This window comes from Lepisma saccharinum, unplaced genomic scaffold (assembly GCF_977018435.1).
Source record: "Lepisma saccharinum unplaced genomic scaffold, izLepSacc3.1 HAP1_SCAFFOLD_41, whole genome shotgun sequence".
Classification (NCBI taxonomy): Eukaryota; Metazoa; Arthropoda; class Insecta; order Zygentoma; family Lepismatidae; genus Lepisma; species Lepisma saccharinum.
Window position 1 is genome coordinate 3,666,816 of NW_028142901.1, and position 23,361 is coordinate 3,690,176.

Sequence of the window (23,361 nt, forward strand, 5' to 3'; positions counted from 1 at the left end):
CGTCTCATGCTGGTACTCCTTGAAACTCATTTTCTCTACACACCAAGCCAGAGATGATTTTCCTTAATATGTTGAATTATTATGCTTTTCACAGCTTGAAAAGCGTTTTAATTATCACATTTCGACTATAGGATCAAAACTTGATTTTCGTTTAATTCACGTTTAATGATAGTACTCGTTTGAAACTCATTTTCTCTAAAGACCAAGCCAGATATGGTTTCCCTTAAAATGTTGAATTATTATGTTTTTCACGGCCTGAAAAGCGTTTTAATTATCATATTTCGACAATAGGATCAAAACTAGATTTTTGGAGATATTAACGTTTCATGCTAGTACTATTTTGAAACTCATTTTCTCTACAGACCAAGCCAGAGATGATTTTCCTTAAAATGTTGAATTATTATGCTTTTCACGGCGTGAAAAGCGTTTTAATTATCACATTTCGACTATAGGTTCAAAACTTAATTTTTCGAGAAATTACTGTTAAATGCTAGTACTCGTTTGAAACTCTTTTGAAACTCTTTAATTATCACATTTGGACTATAGGTTTAACACTTGAATTTTCGAGAAATTATCATTCAATGCTAATACTCGTTTGAAAATCATTTTCTTTACAGAACAAGCCAGAGATGATTTTCCATAAAATGTTGAATTATTATGCTTTTCACGGCCTTGAAAGCAGTTAAATTATCACATTTGGACTATAGGATCGAAACTTAATTTTCGCGAAATTCACGTCTCATACTAGTACTCCTTGAAACTCATTTTTTCTACAGACCAAGCCATAGATGATTTTCCTTAAAATGATGAATTATTATGCTTCTCACGGCCTGAAAAGCGTTCTAATTATCACATTTAGACAATATGTTCAAAACTTGAGTTTTCGATAAATTCGCGTTCAGTGCTAATACTCGTTCGAAACTTATTTTCTTTACAGACCAAGCCATAGGTGATTCTCATTAAGATGTTGAAATATTATGCTTTTCAGAGTATGAAATGCGTTTTAATTATCACATTTGGACTATAGGTTGAACCCTTGACTTTCAGAGAAATTCGCGTTAAATACTACTACTCGTTTGAAAATCATTTTCTTTACAGACCAAGCCAGAGATGATGTTCCTTAAAATGTTGAATTATTATGCTTTTCACGGCCTGAAAAACGTTTTAATTATCACATTTCGACTATAGGTTCAAAACTTGATTTTTCAAGAAATTACTGCCCAATGCTAGTACTCGTTTGAAACTCATTTTCTCTACAGACCAAGCTAGAGATGATTTTCCTTAAAAAGGTTGAATTATTATGCTTTTCACGGCCTGAAAAGCGTTTTAATTATAACATTTAGAAAATAGGATCGAAACATGTTTTTTCAAGAAATTGCTGTCCTATGCTAATACTCGTTTGAAACTTATTTTCTTTACAAACCAAGCCAGAGATGATTTTCATTAAGATGTTGAATTATTATGCTTTTCAGAGTATGAAAAGCGTTTTAATTATCACATTTGGACTATAGGTTAAACACTTGACTTTTAGAGAAATTCGCGTTCAATGCTACTACGCGTTTGAAACTCATTATCTCTGCAGACCAGGCCTGAGATGAATTTTCTTAAAATGTTGAATTATTATGCTTTTCACGGTTTGCAGAGTGTCTTAATTATCATATTTCGATAATAGGATCAAAACTTGACTTCTCGAGATATTAGCGTTTCATGCTAGTACTCGTTTGAAACTCATTTTCTCTACAGACCAAGCCAGAGATGAATTTCCTTAGAATGTTGAATTATTATGCTTTTCACGGCCTGGAAAGCTATTAATTATCACATTTCGAGTATAGGATCAAAACTTGATTTTTCAAGAAACTAGTGTCCAACGATTGTACTCGTTTGAAACTCATTTCTTCTACAGATTAAGCCAGAGATGATTTTCCTTAAGATGTTGAATTATTATGCTTTTCACGTCCTTGAAAGCAGTTTAATTATCATATTTCGACTATTGGATCCAAACTTAATTTTTCGCGAAATTCACTTCTCATGCTAGTACTGCTTGAAACTCATTTTCTCTACAGACCAAGACAGAGATGATTTTCCTCTTTATGTTGAATTATTATGCTTTTCACAGCTTCAAAAGCGTTTTAATTAACTTTAGGATCAAAACTTGATTTTTCGAGAAATTAACGTTTAATGCTAACTTATTTTCTCTGCAGACCAAGCCAGAGATGATTTTCCTTAAAATGTTGAATTATTATGCTTGTCATTGCCTGAAAAGCGTTTATTTATCACATTTAGACCATAGGATCAAAACTTAAGTTTTCGAGAAATTCGCGATCAATGCTAATACTCGTTTGAAACTCCTTCTATCTACACAGCAAGAAAGAGATGATTTTCATTAAGACGTTGAATTATTTAGCTTTTCAGAGAATGAAAACTTTTTAATTATCACATTTGGACTATAGGTTGAACACTTGACTCTTAGAGAAATTCGCGTTCAATGCTACTACGCGTTTGAAACTCATTATCTCTGCAGACCAGGCCTGAGATGAATTTTCTTAAAATGTTGAATTATTATGTTTTTCACGGCCTGAAAAGCGTTTATTTATCACATTTAGACCATAGGATAAAAACTTGATTTTTCGAGAAATTCGCATTCTATGCGAAACATATTTTCTTTACAGACTAAGCCAGAGATGATTTTCATTAAAATGTTGAATTATTTAGCTTTTCAGAGCTTGAAAAGCTTTTTAATTATCACATTTGGACTATAGGTTGAAGAACACTTCACTCTTAGAGAAATTCGCATTGAATGCTACTACTCGTTTGATACTAATTTTCTCCGCAGACCAGGCCTGAGATGATTTTCTTAAAATGTTGAATTATTATGCTTTTCACGGCCTGAAAAGCGTTTTAATTATCATATTTTGACTATAGGATCAAAACTTGATTTTTCCAGAAATTAACGTTTAATGCTAGTACTCGTTTGAAACTCATTTTCTCTGCAGACCAAGCCAGAGATGATTTTGCTTAAAATGTTGAATTATTATGCTTTTCACGGCCTGAAAAGCGTTTATTTATCACATTTAGACCATAGGATCAAAACTTAAGTTTTCGAGAAATTCGCGATCAATGCTAATACTCGTTTGAAACTCCTTTTCTCTACACAGCAAGAAAGAGATGATTTTCATTAAGACGTTGAATTATTTAGCTTTTCAGAGAATGAAAACTTTTTAATTATCACATTTGGACTATAGGTTGAACACCTGACTCTCAGAGAAATTCGCGTTCAATGCTACTACTCGTTTAATACTCATTTTCTCCGCAGACCAGGCCTGAGATGATTTTTCTTAAAATGCTGAATTATTATGCTTTTCACGGCCTGAAAAGCGTTTTAATTATCATATTTCGTCTATAGGATCAAAACTTGATTTTTTGGAGAAATTCACGTTTAATGCTAGTACTCGTTTGAAACTCACTTTCTCTACAGACAAAGCCATAGATGATTTCCCTTAAAATGTAGAATTATTATGCTTTTCACGGCCTGAAAAGCGTTTTAATTATCACATTTGGACTATAGGATCAAATCTTGATTTTTCAAGAAACTAGTTTCCAACGATTGTACGCCTTTCAAACTCATTTCCTCTACAGACCAAGCAAGAGATGATTTTCTTAAAATGTTGAATTATTATGCTTTTCACGGTTTGAAGAGTGTCTTAATTATCATATTACGACTATAGGATCAAAACTTGAATTCTCGAGATATAAGCGCTTCATGCTAGTACTCGTTTGAATCTCATTTTCCCTACAGACGTGGCCAGAGATGAATTTCCTTAGAATGTTGGATTATTATGCTTTTCACGGCCTGAAAAGCGTTTAAATTATCACATTTCGACTATAGGATCAAAACTTGATTTTTCATGAAACTAGTGTCCAACGATTGTACTCGTTTGAAACTCATTTCTTCTACAGATCAAGCCAGAGATGATTTTCCTTAAGATGTTGAATTATTATGCGTTTCACGGACTTGAAAGCAGTTTAATTATCATATTACGACTATTGGATCCAAACTTAATTTTTCGCGAAATTCACGTCACATGCTAGTACTCCTTGAAACTCATTTTCTCTACAGACCAAGCCAGAGATGATTTTCCTTATTATGTTGAATTATTATGCTTTTCACAGCTTGAAAAGCGTTTTAATTATCACATTTCGACTATAGGATCAAAACTTGATTTTTCGTTAAATTCACCTTTAATGATAGTACTCGTTTGAAACTCATTTTCTCTACAGACCAAGCCAGAGATGATTTCCCTTAAAATGTTGAATTATTATGCTCTTCACGGCCTGAAAAGCGTTTTAATTACCATATTTCGACAATAGGATCAAAACTTGATTTTTGGAGATATTAACGTTTCATGCTAGTACTATTTTGAAACTCATTTTCTCTACAGACCAAGCCAAAGATGATTTTCCTTAAAATGTTGAATTATTATGCTTTTCACGGACTGAAAAACGTTTTAATTATCACATTTCGACTATAGGTTCAAAACTTGATTTTTCAAGAAATTACTCCCCAATGCTAGTACTCGTTTGAAACTCATTTTCTCTACAGACCAAGCTAGAGATGATTTTCCTTAAAAAGGTTGAATTATTATGCTTTTCACGGCCTGAAAAGCGTTTTAATTATAACATTTAGAATATAGGATCGAAACATGTTTTTTCAAGAAATTGCTGTCCTATGCTAATACTCGTTTGAAACTTATTTTCTTTACAAACCAAGCCAGAGATGATTTTCATTAAGATGTTGAATTATTATGCTTTTCACAGCTTGAAAAGCGTTTTAATTATCACATTTCGACTATAGGATCAAAACTTGATTTTTCTTTAAATTCACGTTAAATGATAGTACTCGTTTGAAACTCATTTTCTCTACAGACCAAGCCAGAGATGATTTCACTTAAAATGCTGAATTATTATGCTTTTCACGGCCTGAAAAGCGTTTTAATTATCATATTTCGTCTATAGGTTCAAAACTTGATTTTTCGAGAAATTCACGTTTAATGCTAGTACTCGTTTGAAACTCACTTTCTCTACAGACAAAGCCATAGATGATTTCCCTTAAAATGTAGAATTATTATGCTTTTCACGGCCTGAAAAGCGTTTTAATTATCACATTTGGACTATAGGATCAAATCTTGATTTTTCAAGAAACTAGTTTCCAACGATTGTACGCCTTTCAAACTCATTTCCTCTACAGACCAAGCAAGAGATGATTTTCTTAAAATGTTGAATTATTATGCTTTTCACGGTTTGAAGAGTGTCTTAATTATCATATTACGACTATAGGATCAAAACTTGAATTCTCGAGATATAAGCGCTTCATGCTAGTACTCGTTTGAATCTCATTTTCCCTACAGACCAAGCCAGAGATGAATTTCCTTAGAATGTTGAATTATTATGCTTTTCACGGCCTGAAAAGCGTTTAAATTATCACATTTCGACTATAGGATCAAAACTTGATTTTTCATGAAACTTGTGTCCAACGATTGTACTCGTTTGAAACTCATTTCTTCTACAGATCAAGCCAGAGATGATTTTCCTTAAGATGTTGAATTATTATGCGTTTCACGGACTTGAAAGCAGTTTAATTATCATATTACGACTATTGGATCCAAACTTAATTTTTCGCGAAATTCACGTCACATGCTAGTACTCCTTGAAACTCATTTTCTCTACAGACCAAGCCAGAGATGATTTTTCTTAAAATGCTGAATTATTATGCTTTTCACGGCCTGAAAAGCGTTTTAATTATCATATTTCGTCTATAGGATCAAAACTTGATTTTTCGAGAAATTCACGTTTAATGCTAGTACTCGTTTGAAACTCACTTTCTCTACAGACAAAGCCATAGATGATTTCCCTTAAAATGTAGAATTATTATGCTTTTCACGGCCTGAAAAGCGTTTTAATTATCACATTTGGACTATAGGATCAAATCTTGATTTTTCAAGAAACTAGTTTCCAACGATTCAAACTCATTTCCTCTACAGACCAAGCAAGAGATGATTTTCTTAAAATGTTGAATTATTATGCTTTTCACGGTTTGAAGAGTGTCTTAATTATCATATTACGACTATAGGATCAAAACTTGAATTCTCGAGATATAAGCGCTTCATGCTAGTACTCGTTTGAATCTCATTTTCCCTACAGACCAAGCCAGAGATGAATTTCCTTAGAATGTTGAATTATTATGCTTTTCACGGCCTGAAAAGCGTTTAAATTATCACATTTCGACTATAGGATCAAAACTTGATTTTTCATGAAACTAGTGTCCAACGATTGTACTCGTTTGAAACTCATTTCTTCTACAGATCAAGCCAGAGATGATTTTCCTTAAGATGTTGAATTATTATGCGTTTCACGGACTTGAAAGCAGTTTAATTATCATATTACGACTATTGGATCCAAACTTAATTTTTCGCGAAATTCACGTCACATGCTAGTACTCCTTGAAACTCATTTTCTCTACAGACCAAGCCAGAGATGATTTTCCTTATTATGTTGAATTATTATGCTTTTCACAGCTTGAAAAGCGTTTTAATTATCACATTTCGACTATAGGATCAAAACTTGATTTTTCGTTAAATTCACCTTTAATGATAGTACTCGTTTGAAACTCATTTTCTCTACAGACCAAGCCAGAGATGATTTCCCTTAAAATGTTGAATTATTATGCTCTTCACGGCCTGAAAAGCGTTTTAATTACCATATTTCGACAATAGGATCAAAACTTGATTTTTGGAGATATTAACGTTTCATGCTAGTACTATTTTGAAACTCATTTTCTCTACAGACCAAGCCAAAGATGATTTTCCTTAAAATGTTGAATTATTATGCTTTTCACGGCCTGAAAAACGTTTTAATTATCACATTTCGACTATAGGTTCAAAACTTGATTTTTCAAGAAATTACTGCCCAATGCTAGTACTCGTTTGAAACTCATTTTCTCTACAGACCAAGCTAGAGATGATTTTCCTTAAAAAGGTTGAATTATTATGCTTTTCACGGCCTGAAAAGCGTTTTAATTATAACATTTAGAATATAGGATCGAAACATGTTTTTTCAAGAAATTGCTGTCCTATGCTAATACTCGTTTGAAACTCATTTTCTCTACAGACCAAGCCAGAGATGATTTCACTTAAAATGCTGAATTATTATGCTTTTCACGGCCTGAAAAGGGTTTTAATTATCATATTTCGTCTATAGGTTCAAAACTTGATTTTTCGAGAAATTCACGTTTAATGCTAGTACTCGTTTGAAACTCACTTTCTCTACAGACAAAGCCATAGATGATTTCCCTTAAAATGTAGAATTATTATGCTTTTCACGGCCTGAAAAGCGTTTTAATTATCACATTTGGACTATAGGATCAAATCTTGATTTTTCAAGAAACTAGTTTCCAACGATTGTACGCCTTTCAAACTCATTTCCTCTACAGACCAAGCAAGAGATGATTTTCTTAAAATGTTGAATTATTATGCTTTTCACGGTTTGAAGAGTGTCTTAATTATCATATTACGACTATAGGATCAAAACTTGAATTCTCGAGATATAAGCGCTTCATGCTAGTACTCGTTTGAATATCATTTTCCCTACAGACCAAGCCAGAGATGATTTCACTTAAAATGTTGAATTATTATGCTTTTCACGGCCTGAAAAGCGTTTTAATTATCATATTTCGACAATAGTATCAAAACTTGATTTTTGGAGATATTGACGTTTCATGCTAGTACTATTTTGAAACTCATTTTCTCTACAGACCAAGCCAGAGATGATTTTCCTTAAAATGTTGAATTATTATGCTTTTCACAGCCTGAAAAGCGTTTTAATTATCACATTTCGACTATAGGTTCAAAACTTAATTTTTCGAGAAATAACTGTCCAATGCTTGTACTCGTTTGAAACTCTTCTCCTCTACAGACCAAGCCAGAGATGAGTTCCCTTAAAATGTTGAATTATTATGCTCTTCACGGCCTGGAAAGCTATTAATTATCACATTTCGACTATAGGATCAAAACTTGATTTTTCAAGAAACTAGTGTCCAACGATTGTACTCGTTTGAAACTCATTTCTTCTACAGATCAAGCCAGAGATGATTTTCCTTAAGATGTTGAATTATTATGCGTTTCACGGCCTTGAAAGCAGTTTAATTATCATATTTCGACAATTGGATCCAAACTTAATTTTTCGCGAAATTCACGTCTCATGCTGGTACTCCTTGAAACTCATTTTCTCTACACACCAAGCCAGAGATGATTTTCCTTAATATGTTGAATTATTATGCTTTTCACAGCTTGAAAAGCGTTTTAATTATCACATTTCGACTATAGGATCAAAACTTGATTTTCGTTTAATTCACGTTTAATGATAGTACTCGTTTGAAACTCATTTTCTCTAAAGACCATGGTTTCCCTTAAAATGTTGAATTATTATGTTTTTCACGGCCTGAAAAGCGTTTTAATTATCATATTTCGACAATAGGATCAAAACTAGATTTTTGGAGATATTAACGTTTCATGCTAGTACTATTTTGAAACTCATTTTCTCTACAGACCAAGCCAGAGATGATTTTCCTTAAAATGTTGAATTATTATGCTTTTCACGGCGTGAAAAGCGTTTTAATTATCACATTTCGACTATAGGTTCAAAACTTAATTTTTCGAGAAATTACTGTTAAATGCTAGTACTCGTTTGAAACTCTTTTGAAACTCTTTAATTATCACATTTGGACTATAGGTTTAACACTTGAATTTTCGAGAAATTATCATTCAATGCTAATACTCGTTTGAAAATCATTTTCTTTACAGAACAAGCCAGAGATGATTTTCCATAAAATGTTGAATTATTATGCTTTTCACGGCCTTGAAAGCAGTTAAATTATCACATTTGGACTATAGGATCGAAACTTAATTTTCGCGAAATTCACGTCTCATACTAGTACTCCTTGAAACTCATTTTTTCTACAGACCAAGCCATAGATGATTTTCCTTAAAATGATGAATTATTATGCTTCTCACGGCCTGAAAAGCGTTCTAATTATCACATTTAGACAATATGTTCAAAACTTGAGTTTTCGATAAATTCGCGTTCAGTGCTAATACTCGTTCGAAACTTATTTTCTTTACAGACCAAGCCATAGGTGATTCTCATTAAGATGTTGAAATATTATGCTTTTCAGAGTATGAAATGCGTTTTAATTATCACATTTGGACTATAGGTTGAACCCTTGACTTTCAGAGAAATTCGCGTTAAATACTACTACTCGTTTGAAAATCATTTTCTTTACAGACCAAGCCAGAGATGATGTTCCTTAAAATGTTGAATTATTATGCTTTTCACGGCCTGAAAAACGTTTTAATTATCACATTTCGACTATAGGTTCAAAACTTGATTTTTCAAGAAATTACTGCCCAATGCTAGTACTCGTTTGAAACTCATTTTCTCTACAGACCAAGCTAGAGATGATTTTCCTTAAAAAGGTTGAATTATTATGCTTTTCACGGCCTGAAAAGCGTTTTAATTATAACATTTAGAAAATAGGATCGAAACATGTTTTTTCAAGAAATTGCTGTCCTATGCTAATACTCGTTTGAAACTTATTTTCTTTACAAACCAAGCCAGAGATGATTTTCATTAAGATGTTGAATTATTATGCTTTTCAGAGTATGAAAAGCGTTTTAATTATCACATTTGGACTATAGGTTAAACACTTGACTTTTAGAGAAATTCGCGTTCAATGCTACTACGCGTTTGAAACTCATTATCTCTGCAGACCAGGCCTGAGATGAATTTTCTTAAAATGTTGAATTATTATGCTTTTCACGGTTTGCAGAGTGTCTTAATTATCATATTTCGATAATAGGATCAAAACTTGACTTCTCGAGATATTAGCGTTTCATGCTAGTACTCGTTTGAAACTCATTTTCTCTACAGACCAAGCCAGAGATGAATTTCCTTAGAATGTTGAATTATTATGCTTTTCACGGCCTGGAAAGCTATTAATTATCACATTTCGAGTATAGGATCAAAACTTGATTTTTCAAGAAACTAGTGTCCAACGATTGTACTCGTTTGAAACTCATTTCTTCTACAGATTAAGCCAGAGATGATTTTCCTTAAGATGTTGAATTATTATGCTTTTCACGTCCTTGAAAGCAGTTTAATTATCATATTTCGACTATTGGATCCAAACTTAATTTTTCGCGAAATTCACTTCTCATGCTAGTACTGCTTGAAACTCATTTTCTCTACAGACCAAGACAGAGATGATTTTCCTCTTTATGTTGAATTATTATGCTTTTCACAGCTTCAAAAGCGTTTTAATTAACTTTAGGATCAAAACTTGATTTTTCGAGAAATTAACGTTTAATGCTAACTTATTTTCTCTGCAGACCAAGCCAGAGATGATTTTCCTTAAAATGTTGAATTATTATGCTTGTCATTGCCTGAAAAGCGTTTATTTATCACATTTAGACCATAGGATCAAAACTTAAGTTTTCGAGAAATTCGCGATCAATGCTAATACTCGTTTGAAACTCCTTCTATCTACACAGCAAGAAAGAGATGATTTTCATTAAGACGTTGAATTATTTAGCTTTTCAGAGAATGAAAACTTTTTAATTATCACATTTGGACTATAGGTTGAACACTTGACTCTTAGAGAAATTCGCGTTCAATGCTACTACGCGTTTGAAACTCATTATCTCTGCAGACCAGGCCTGAGATGAATTTTCTTAAAATGTTGAATTATTATGTTTTTCACGGCCTGAAAAGCGTTTATTTATCACATTTAGACCATAGGATAAAAACTTGATTTTTCGAGAAATTCGCATTCTATGCGAAACATATTTTCTTTACAGACTAAGCCAGAGATGATTTTCATTAAAATGTTGAATTATTTAGCTTTTCAGAGCTTGAAAAGCTTTTTAATTATCACATTTGGACTATAGGTTGAAGAACACTTCACTCTTAGAGAAATTCGCATTGAATGCTACTACTCGTTTGATACTAATTTTCTCCGCAGACCAGGCCTGAGATGATTTTCTTAAAATGTTGAATTATTATGCTTTTCACGGCCTGAAAAGCGTTTTAATTATCATATTTTGACTATAGGATCAAAACTTGATTTTTCCAGAAATTAACGTTTAATGCTAGTACTCGTTTGAAACTCATTTTCTCTGCAGACCAAGCCAGAGATGATTTTGCTTAAAATGTTGAATTATTATGCTTTTCACGGCCTGAAAAGCGTTTATTTATCACATTTAGACCATAGGATCAAAACTTAAGTTTTCGAGAAATTCGCGATCAATGCTAATACTCGTTTGAAACTCCTTTTCTCTACACAGCAAGAAAGAGATGATTTTCATTAAGACGTTGAATTATTTAGCTTTTCAGAGAATGAAAACTTTTTAATTATCACATTTGGACTATAGGTTGAACACCTGACTCTCAGAGAAATTCGCGTTCAATGCTACTACTCGTTTAATACTCATTTTCTCCGCAGACCAGGCCTGAGATGATTTTTCTTAAAATGCTGAATTATTATGCTTTTCACGGCCTGAAAAGCGTTTTAATTATCATATTTCGTCTATAGGATCAAAACTTGATTTTTCGAGAAATTCACGTTTAATGCTAGTACTCGTTTGAAACTCACTTTCTCTACAGACAAAGCCATAGATGATTTCCCTTAAAATGTAGAATTATTATGCTTTTCACGGCCTGAAAAGCGTTTTAATTATCACATTTGGACTATAGGATCAAATCTTGATTTTTCAAGAAACTAGTTTCCAACGATTGTACGCCTTTCAAACTCATTTCCTCTACAGACCAAGCAAGAGATGATTTTCTTAAAATGTTGAATTATTATGCTTTTCACGGTTTGAAGAGTGTCTTAATTATCATATTACGACTATAGGATCAAAACTTGAATTCTCGAGATATAAGCGCTTCATGCTAGTACTCGTTTGAATCTCATTTTCCCTACAGACGTGGCCAGAGATGAATTTCCTTAGAATGTTGGATTATTATGCTTTTCACGGCCTGAAAAGCGTTTAAATTATCACATTTCGACTATAGGATCAAAACTTGATTTTTCATGAAACTAGTGTCCAACGATTGTACTCGTTTGAAACTCATTTCTTCTACAGATCAAGCCAGAGATGATTTTCCTTAAGATGTTGAATTATTATGCGTTTCACGGACTTGAAAGCAGTTTAATTATCATATTACGACTATTGGATCCAAACTTAATTTTTCGCGAAATTCACGTCACATGCTAGTACTCCTTGAAACTCATTTTCTCTACAGACCAAGCCAGAGATGATTTTCCTTATTATGTTGAATTATTATGCTTTTCACAGCTTGAAAAGCGTTTTAATTATCACATTTCGACTATAGGATCAAAACTTGATTTTTCGTTAAATTCACCTTTAATGATAGTACTCGTTTGAAACTCATTTTCTCTACAGACCAAGCCAGAGATGATTTCCCTTAAAATGTTGAATTATTATGCTCTTCACGGCCTGAAAAGCGTTTTAATTACCATATTTCGACAATAGGATCAAAACTTGATTTTTGGAGATATTAACGTTTCATGCTAGTACTATTTTGAAACTCATTTTCTCTACAGACCAAGCCAAAGATGATTTTCCTTAAAATGTTGAATTATTATGCTTTTCACGGACTGAAAAACGTTTTAATTATCACATTTCGACTATAGGTTCAAAACTTGATTTTTCAAGAAATTACTCCCCAATGCTAGTACTCGTTTGAAACTCATTTTCTCTACAGACCAAGCTAGAGATGATTTTCCTTAAAAAGGTTGAATTATTATGCTTTTCACGGCCTGAAAAGCGTTTTAATTATAACATTTAGAATATAGGATCGAAACATGTTTTTTCAAGAAATTGCTGTCCTATGCTAATACTCGTTTGAAACTTATTTTCTTTACAAACCAAGCCAGAGATGATTTTCATTAAGATGTTGAATTATTATGCTTTTCACAGCTTGAAAAGCGTTTTAATTATCACATTTCGACTATAGGATCAAAACTTGATTTTTCTTTAAATTCACGTTAAATGATAGTACTCGTTTGAAACTCATTTTCTCTACAGACCAAGCCAGAGATGATTTCACTTAAAATGCTGAATTATTATGCTTTTCACGGCCTGAAAAGCGTTTTAATTATCATATTTCGTCTATAGGTTCAAAACTTGATTTTTCGAGAAATTCACGTTTAATGCTAGTACTCGTTTGAAACTCACTTTCTCTACAGACAAAGCCATAGATGATTTCCCTTAAAATGTAGAATTATTATGCTTTTCACGGCCTGAAAAGCGTTTTAATTATCACATTTGGACTATAGGATCAAATCTTGATTTTTCAAGAAACTAGTTTCCAACGATTGTACGCCTTTCAAACTCATTTCCTCTACAGACCAAGCAAGAGATGATTTTCTTAAAATGTTGAATTATTATGCTTTTCACGGTTTGAAGAGTGTCTTAATTATCATATTACGACTATAGGATCAAAACTTGAATTCTCGAGATATAAGCGCTTCATGCTAGTACTCGTTTGAATCTCATTTTCCCTACAGACCAAGCCAGAGATGAATTTCCTTAGAATGTTGAATTATTAAGCTTTTCACGGCCTGAAAAGCGTTTAAATTATCACATTTCGACTATAGGATCAAAACTTGATTTTTCATGAAACTTGTGTCCAACGATTGTACTCGTTTGAAACTCATTTCTTCTACAGATCAAGCCAGAGATGATTTTCCTTAAGATGTTGAATTATTATGCGTTTCACGGACTTGAAAGCAGTTTAATTATCATATTACGACTATTGGATCCAAACTTAATTTTTCGCGAAATTCACGTCACATGCTAGTACTCCTTGAAACTCATTTTCTCTACAGACCAAGCCAGAGATGATTTTCCTTAATATGTTGAATTATTATGCTTTTCACAGCTTGAAAAGCGTTTTAATTATCACATTTCGACTATAGGATCAAAACTTGATTTTTCGTTAAATTCACCTTTAATGATAGTACTCTTTTGAAACTCATTTTCTCTACAGACCAAGCCAGAGATGATTTCCCTTAAAATGTTGAATTATTATGCTCTTCACGGCCTGAAAAGCGTTTTAATTACCATATTTCGACAATAGGATCAAAACTTGATTTTTGGAGATATTAACGTTTCATGCTAGTACTATTTTGAAACTCATTTTCTCTACAGACCAAGCCAAAGATGATTTTCCTTAAAATGTTGAATTATTATGCTTTTCACGGCCTGAAAAACGTTTTAATTATCACATTTCGACTATAGGTTCAAAACTTGATTTTTCAAGAAATTACTGCCCAATGCTAGTACTCGTTTGAAACTCATTTTCTCTACAGACCAAGCTAGAGATGATTTTCCTTAAAAAGGTTGAATTATTATGCTTTTCACGGCCTGAAAAGCGTTTGAATTATAACATTTAGAATATAGGATCGAAACATGTTTTTTCAAGAAATTGCTGTCCTATGCTAATACTCGTTTGAAACTTATTTTCTTTACAAACCAAGCCAGAGATGATTTTCATTAAGATGTTGAATTATTATGCTTTTCACAGCTTGAAAAGCGTTTTAATTATCAGATTTCGACTATAGGATCAAAACTTGATTTTTCGTTAAATTCACGTTAAATGATAGCACTCGTTTGAAACTCATTTTCTCTACAGACCAAGCCAGAGATGATTTCACTTAAAATGTTGAATTATTATGCTTTTCACGGCCTGAAAAGCGTTTTAATTATCATATTTCGACAATAGTATCAAAACTTGATTTTTGGAGATATTGACGTTTCATGCTAGTACTATTTTGAAACTCATTTTCTCTACAGACCAAGCCAGAGATGATTTTCCTTAAAATGTTGAATTATTATGCTTTTCACAGCCTGAAAAGCGTTTTAATTATCACATTTCGACTATAGGTTCAAAACTTAATTTTTCGAGAAATAACTGTCCAATGCTTGTACTCGTTTGAAACTCTTCTCCTCTACAGACCAAGCCAGAGATGAGTTCCCTTAAAATGTTGAATTATTATGCTCTTCACGGCCTGGAAAGGTATTAATTATCACATTTCGACTATAGGATCAAAACTTGATTTTTCAAGAAACTAGTGTCCAACGATTGTACTCGTTTGAAACTAATTTCTTCTACAGATCAAGCCAGATATGATTTTCCTTAAGATGTTGAATTATTATGCGTTTCACGGCCTTGAAAGCAGTTTAATTATCATATTTCGACAATTGGATCCAAACTTAATTTTTCGCGAAATTCACGTCTCATGCTGGTACTCCTTGAAACTCATTTTCTCTACACACCAAGCCAGAGATGATTTTCCTTAATATGTTGAATTATTATGCTTTTCACAGCTTGAAAAGCGTTTTAATTATCACATTTCGACTATAGGATCAAAACTTGATTTTCGTTTAATTCACGTTTAATGATAGTACTCGTTTGAAACTCATTTTCTCTAAAGACCATGGTTTCCCTTAAAATGTTGAATTATTATGTTTTTCACGGCCTGAAAAGCGTTTTAATTATCATATTTCGACAATAGGATCAAAACTAGATTTTTGGAGATATTAACGTTTCATGCTAGTACTATTTTGAAACTCATTTTCTCTACAGACCAAGCCAGAGATGATTTTCCTTAAAATGTTGAATTATTATGCTTTTCACGGCGTGAAAAGCGTTTTAATTATCACATTTCGACTATAGGTTCAAAACTTAATTTTTCGAGAAATTACTGTTAAATGCTAGTACTCGTTTGAAACTCTTTTGAAACTCTTTAATTATCACATTTGGACTATAGGTTTAACACTTGAATTTTCGAGAAATTATCATTCAATGCTAATACTCGTTTGAAAATCATTTTCTTTACAGAACAAGCCAGAGATGATTTTCCATAAAATGTTGAATTATTATGCTTTTCACGGCCTTGAAAGCAGTTTAATTATCACATTTGGACTATAGGATCGAAACTTAATTTTCGCGAAATTCACGTCTCATACTAGTACTCCTTGAAACTCATTTTTTCTACAGACCAAGCCATAGATGATTTTCCTTAAAATGATGAATTATTATGCTTCTCACGGCCTGAAAAGCGTTCTAATTATCACATTTAGACAATATGTTCAAAACTTGAGTTTTCGATAAATTCGCGTTCAGTGCTAATACTCGTTCGAAACTTATTTTCTTTACAGACCAAGCCATAGGTGATTCTCATTAAGATGTTGAAATATTATGCTTTTCAGAGTATGAAATGCGTTTTAATTATCACATTTGGACTATAGGTTGAACCCTTGACTTTCAGAGAAATTCGCGTTAAATCCTACTACTCGTTTGAAAATCATTTTCTTTACAGACCAAGCCAGAGATGATGTTCCTTAAAATGTTGAATTATTATGCTTTTCACGGCCTGAAAAACGTTTTAATTATCACATTTCGACTATAGGTTCAAAACTTGATTTTTCAAGAAATTACTGCCCAATGCTAGTACTCGTGTGAAACTCATTTTCTCTACAGACCAAGCTAGAGATGATTTTCCTTAAAAAGGTTGAATTATTATGCTTTTCACGGCCTGAAAAGCGTTTAAATTATAACATTTAGAAAATAGGATCGAAACATGTTTTTTCAAGAAATTGCTGTCCTATGCTAATACTCGTTTGAAACTTATTTTCTTTACAAACCAAGCCAGAGATGATTTTCATTAAGATGTTGAATTATTATGCTTTTCAGAGTATGAAAAGCGTTTTAATTATCACATTTGGACTATAGGTTAAACACTTGACTTTTATAGAAATTCGCGTTCAATGCTACTACGCGTTTGAAACTCATTATCTCTGCAGACCAGGCCTGAGATGAATTTTCTTAAAATGTTGAATTATTATGCTTTTCACGGCCTGAAAAGCGTTTATTTATCACATTTAGACCATAGGATAAAAACTTGATTTTTCGAGAAATTCGCATTCTATGCGAAACATATTTTCTTTACAGACTAAGCCAGAGATGATTTTCATTAAAATGTTGAATTATTTAGCTTTTCAGAGCTTGAAAAGCTTTTTAATTATCACATTTGGACTATAGGTTGAAGAACACTTCACTCTTAGAGAAATTCGCATTGAATGCTACTACTCGTTTGATACTAATTTTCTCCGCAGACCAGGCCTGAGATGATTTTCTTAAAATGTTGAATTATTATGCTTTTCACGGCCTGAAAAGCGTTTTAATTATCACATTTCGACTATAGGTTCAAAACTTGATTTTTCAAGAAATTACTGCCCAATGCTAGTACTCGTTTGAAACTCATTTTCTCTACAGACCAAGCTAGAGATGATTTTCCTTAAAAAGGTTGAATTATTATGCTTTTCACGGCCTGAAAAGCGTTTGAATTATAACATTTAGAATATAGGATCGAAACATGTTTTTTCAAGAAATTGCTGTCCTATGCTAATACTCGTTTGAAACTTATTTTCTTTACAAACCAAGCCAGAGATGATTTTCATTAAGATGTTGAATTATTATGCTTTTCACAGCTTGAAAAGCGTTTTAATTATCAGATTTCGACTATAGGATCAAAACTTGATTTTTCGTTAAATTCACGTTAAATGATAGCACTCGTTTGAAACTCATTTTCTCTACAGACCAAGCCAGAGATGATTTCACTTAAAATGTTGAATTATTATGCTTTTCACGTCCTGAAAAGCGTTTTAATTATCATATTTCGACAATAGTATCAAAACTTGATTTTTGGAGATATTGACGTTTCATGCTAGTACTATTTTGAAACTCATTTTCTCTACAGACCAAGCCAGAGATGATTTTCCTTAAAATGTTGAATTATTATGCTTTTCACAGCCTGAAAAGCGTTTTAATTATCACATTTCGACTATAGGTTCAAAACTTAATTTTTCGAGAAATAACTGTCCAATGCTTGTACTCGTTTGAAACTCTTCTCCTCTACAGACCAAGCCAGAGATGAGTTCCCTTAAAATGTTGAATTATTATGCTCTTCACGGCCTGGAAAGGTATTAATTATCACATTTCGACTATAGGATCAAAACTTGATTTTTCAAGAAACTAGTGTCCAACGATTGTACTCGTTTGAAACTAATTTCTTCTACAGATCAAGCCAGATATGATTTTCCTTAAGATGTTGAATTATTATGCGTTTCACGGCCTTGAAAGCAGTTTAATTATCATATTTCGACAATTGGATCCAAACTTAATTTTTCGCGAAATTCACGTCTCATGCTGGTACTCCTTGAAACTCATTTTCTCTACACACCAAGCCAGAGATGATTTTCCTTAATATGTTGAATTATTATGCTTTTCACAGCTTGAAAAGCGTTTTAATTATCACATTTCGACTATAGGATCAAAACTTGATTTTCGTTTAATTCACGTTTAATGATAGTACTCGTTTGAAACTCATTTTCTCTAAAGACCATGGTTTCCCTTAAAATGTTGAATTATTATGTTTTTCACGGCCTGAAAAGCGTTTTAATTATCATATTTCGACAATAGGATCAAAACTAGATTTTTGGAGATATTAACGTTTCATGCTAGTACTATTTTGAAACTCATTTTCTCTACAGACCAAGCCAGAGATGATTTTCCTTAAAATGTTGAATTATTATGCTTTTCACGGCGTGAAAAGCGTTTTAATTATCACATTTCGACTATAGGTTCAAAACTTAATTTTTCGAGAAATTACTGTTAAATGCTAGTACTCGTTTGAAACTCTTTTGAAACTCTTTAATTATCACATTTGGACTATAGGTTTAACACTTGACTTTCAGAGAAATTCGCGTTAAATCCTACTACTCGTTTGAAAATCATTTTCTTTACAGACCAAGCCAGAGATGATGTTCCTTAAAATGTTGAATTATTATGCTTTTCACGGCCTGAAAAACGTTTTAATTATCACATTTCGACTATAGGTTCAAAACTTGATTTTTCAAGAAATTACTGCCCAATGCTAGTACTCGTTTGAAACTCATTTTCTCTACAGACCAAGCTAGAGATGATTTTCCTTAAAAAGGTTGAATTATTATGCTTTTCACGGCCTGAAAAGCGTTTTAATTATAACATTTAGAATATAGGATCGAAACATGTTTTTTCAAGAAATTGCTGTCCTATGCTAATACTCGTTTGAAACTTATTTTCTTTACAAACCAAGCCAGAGATGATTTTCATTAAGATGTTGAATTATTATGCTTTTCACAGCTTGAAAAGCGTTTTAATTATCACATTTCGACTATAGGATCAAAACTTGATTTTTCGATAAATTCACGTTAAATGATAGCACTCGATTGAAACTCATTTTCTCTACAGACCAAGCCAGAGATGATTTCACTTAAAATGTTGAATTATTATGCTTTTCACGGCCTGAAAAGCGTTTTAATTATCATATTTCGACAATAGTATCAAAACTTGATTTTTGGAGATATTGACGTTTCATGCTAGTACTATTTTGAAACTCATTTTCTCTACAGACCAAGCCAGAGATGATTTTCCTTAAAATGTTGAATTATTATGCTTTTCACGGCGTGAAAAGCGTTTTAATTATCACATTTCGACTATAGGTTCAAAACTTAATTTTTCGAGAAATTACTGTTAAATGCTAGTACTCGTTTGAAACTCTTTTGAAACTCTTTAATTATCACATTTGGACTATAGGTTTAACACTTGACTTTCAGAGAAATTCGCGTTAAATCCTACTACTCGTTTGAAAATCATTTTCTTTACAGACCAAGCCAGAGATGATGTTCCTTAAAATGTTGAATTATTATGCTTTTCACGGCCTGAAAAACGTTTTAATTATCACATTTCGACTATAGGTTCAAAACTTGATTTTTCAAGAAATTACTGCCCAATGCTAGTACTCGTGTGAAACTCATTTTCTCTACAGACCAAGCTAGAGATGATTTTCCTTAAAAAGGTTGAATTATTATGCTTTTCACGGCCTGAAAAGCGTTTTAATTATAACATTTAGAAAATAGGATCGAAACATGTTTTTTCAAGAAATTGCTGTCCTATGCTAATACTCGTTTGAAACTTATTTTCTTTACAAACCAAGCCAGAGATGATTTTCATTAAGATGTTGAATTATTATGCTTTTCAGAGTATGAAAAGCGTTTTAATTATCACATTTGGACTATAGGTTAAACACTTGACTTTTATAGAAATTCGCGTTCAATGCTACTACGCGTTTGAAACTCATTATCTCTGCAGACCAGGCCTGAGATGAATTTTCTTAAAATGTTGAATTATTATGCTTTTCACGGCCTGAAAAGCGTTTATTTATCACATTTAGACCATAGGATAAAAACTTGATTTTTCGAGAAATTCGCATTCTATGCGAAACATATTTTCTTTACAGACTAAGCCAGAGATGATTTTCATTAAAATGTTGAATTATTTAGCTTTTCAGAGCTTGAAAAGCTTTTTAATTATCACATTTGGACTATAGGTTGAAGAACACTTCACTCTTAGAGAAATTCGCATTGAATGCTACTACTCGTTTGATACTAATTTTCTCCGCAGACCAGGCCTGAGATGATTTTCTTAAAATGTTGAATTATTATGCTTTTCACGGCCTGAAAAGCGTTTTAATTATCATATTTCGACTATAGGATCAAAACTTGATTTTTCCAGAAATTAACGTTTAATGCTAGTACTCGTTTGAAACTCATTTTCTCTGCAGACCAAGCCAGAGATGATTTTGCATAAAATGTTGAATTATTATGCTTTTCACGGCCTGAAAAGCGTTTATTTATCACATTTAGACCATAGGATCAAAACTTAAGTTTTCGAGAAATTCGCGATCAATGCTAATACTCGTTTGAAACTCCTTTTCTCTACACAGCAAGAAAGAGATGATTTTCATTAAGACGTTGAATTATTTAGCTTTTCAGAGAATGAAAACTTTTTAATTATCACATTTGGACTATAGGTTGAACACCTGACTCACAGAGAAATTCGCGTTCAATGCTACTACTCGTTTAATACTCATTTTCTCCGCAGACCAGGCCTGAGATGATTTTTCTTAAAATGCTGAATTATTATGCTTTTCACGGCCTGAAAAGCGTTTTAATTATCATATTTCGTCTATAGGATCAAAACTTGATTTTTCGAGAAATTCACGTTTAATGCTAGTACTCGTTTGAAACTCACTTTCTCTACAGACAAAGCCATAGATGATTTCCCTTAAAATGTAGAATTATTATGCTTTTCACGGCCTGAAAAGCGTTTTAATTATCACATTTGGACTATAGGATCAAATCTTGATTTTTCAAGAAACTAGTTTCCAACGATTGTACGCCTTTCAAACTCATTTCCTCTACAGACCAAGCAAGAGATGATTTTCTTAAAATGTTGAATTATTATGCTTTTCACGGTTTGAAGAGTGTCTTAATTATCATATTACGACTATAGGATCAAAACTTGATTTTTCATGAAACTAGTGTCCAACGATTGTACTCGTTTGAAACTCATTTCTTCTACAGATCAAGCCAGAGATGATTTTCCTTAAGATGTTGAATTATTATGCGTTTCACGGACTTGAAAGCAGTTTAATTATCATATTACGACTATTGGATCCAAACTTAATTTTTCGCGAAATTCACCTTTAATGATAGTACTAGTTTGAAACTCATTTTCTCTACAGACCAAGCCAGAGATGATTTCCCTTAAAATGTTGAATTATTATGCTCTTCACGGCCTGAAAAGCGTTTTAATTACCATATTTCGACAATAGGATCAAAACTTGATTTTTGGAGATAATAACGTTTCATGCTAGTACTATTTTGAATCTCATTTTCTCTACAGACCAAGCCAAAGATGATTTTCCTTAAAATGTTGAATTATTATGCTTTTCACGGCCTGAAAAACGTTTTAATTATCACATTTCGACTATAGGTTCAAAACTTGATTTTTCAAGAAATTACTGCCCAATGCTAGTACTCGTTTGAAACTCATTTTCTCTACAGACCAAGCTAGAGATGATTTTCCTTAAAAAGGTTGAATTATTATGCTTTTCACGGCCTGAAAAGCGTTTTAATTATAACATTTAGAATATAGGATCGAAACATGTTTTTTCAAGAAATTGCTGTCCTATGCTAATACTCGTTTGAAACTTATTTTCTTTACAAACCAAGCCAGAGATGATTTTCATTAAGATGTTGAATTATTATGCTTTTCACAGCTTGAAAAGCGTTTTAATTATCACATTTCGACTATAGGATCAAAACTTGATTTTTCGTTAAATTCACGTTAAATGATAGCACTCGATTGAAACTCATTTTCTCTACAGACCAAGCCAGAGATGATTTCACTTAAAATGTTGAATTATTATGCTTTTCACGGCCTGAAAAGCGTTTTAATTATCATATTTCGACAATAGTATCAAAACTTGATTTTTGGAGATATTGACGTTTCATGCTAGTACTATTTTGAAACTCATTTTCTCTACAGACCAAGCCAGAGATGATTTTCCTTAAAATGTTGAATTATTATGCTTTTCACAGCCTGAAAAGCGTTTTAATTATCACATTTCGACTATAGGTTCAAAACTTAATTTTTCGAGAAATAACTGTCCAATGCTTGTACTCGTTTGAAACTCTTCTCCTCTACAGACCAAGCCAGAGATGAGTTCCCTTAAAATGTTGAATTATTATGCTCTTCACGGCCTGGAAAGCTATTAATTATCACATTTCGACTATAGGATCAAAACTTGATTTTTCAAGAAACTAGTGTCCAACGATTGTACTCGTTTGAAAATCATTTCTTCTACAGATCAAGCCAGAGATGATTTTCCTTAAGATGTTGAATTATTATGCGTTTCACGGCCTTGAAAGCAGTTTAATTATCATATTTCGACAATTGGATCCAAACTTAATTTTTCGCGAAATTCACGTCTCATGCTGGTACTCCTTGAAACTCATTTTCTCTACACACCAAGCCAGAGATGATTTTCCTTAATATGTTGAATTATTATGCTTTTCACAGCTTGAAAAGCGTTTTAATTATCACATTTCGACTATAAGATCAAAACTTGATTTTCGTTTAATTCACGTTTAATGATAGTACTCGTTTGAAACTCATTTTCTCTACAGACCAAGCCAGATATGGTTTCCCTTAAAATGTTGAATTATTATGTTTTTCAGAGTATGAAAAGCGTTTTAATTATCACATTTGGACTATAGGTTAAACACTTGACTTTTATAGAAATTCGCGTTCAATGCTACTACGCGTTTGAAACTC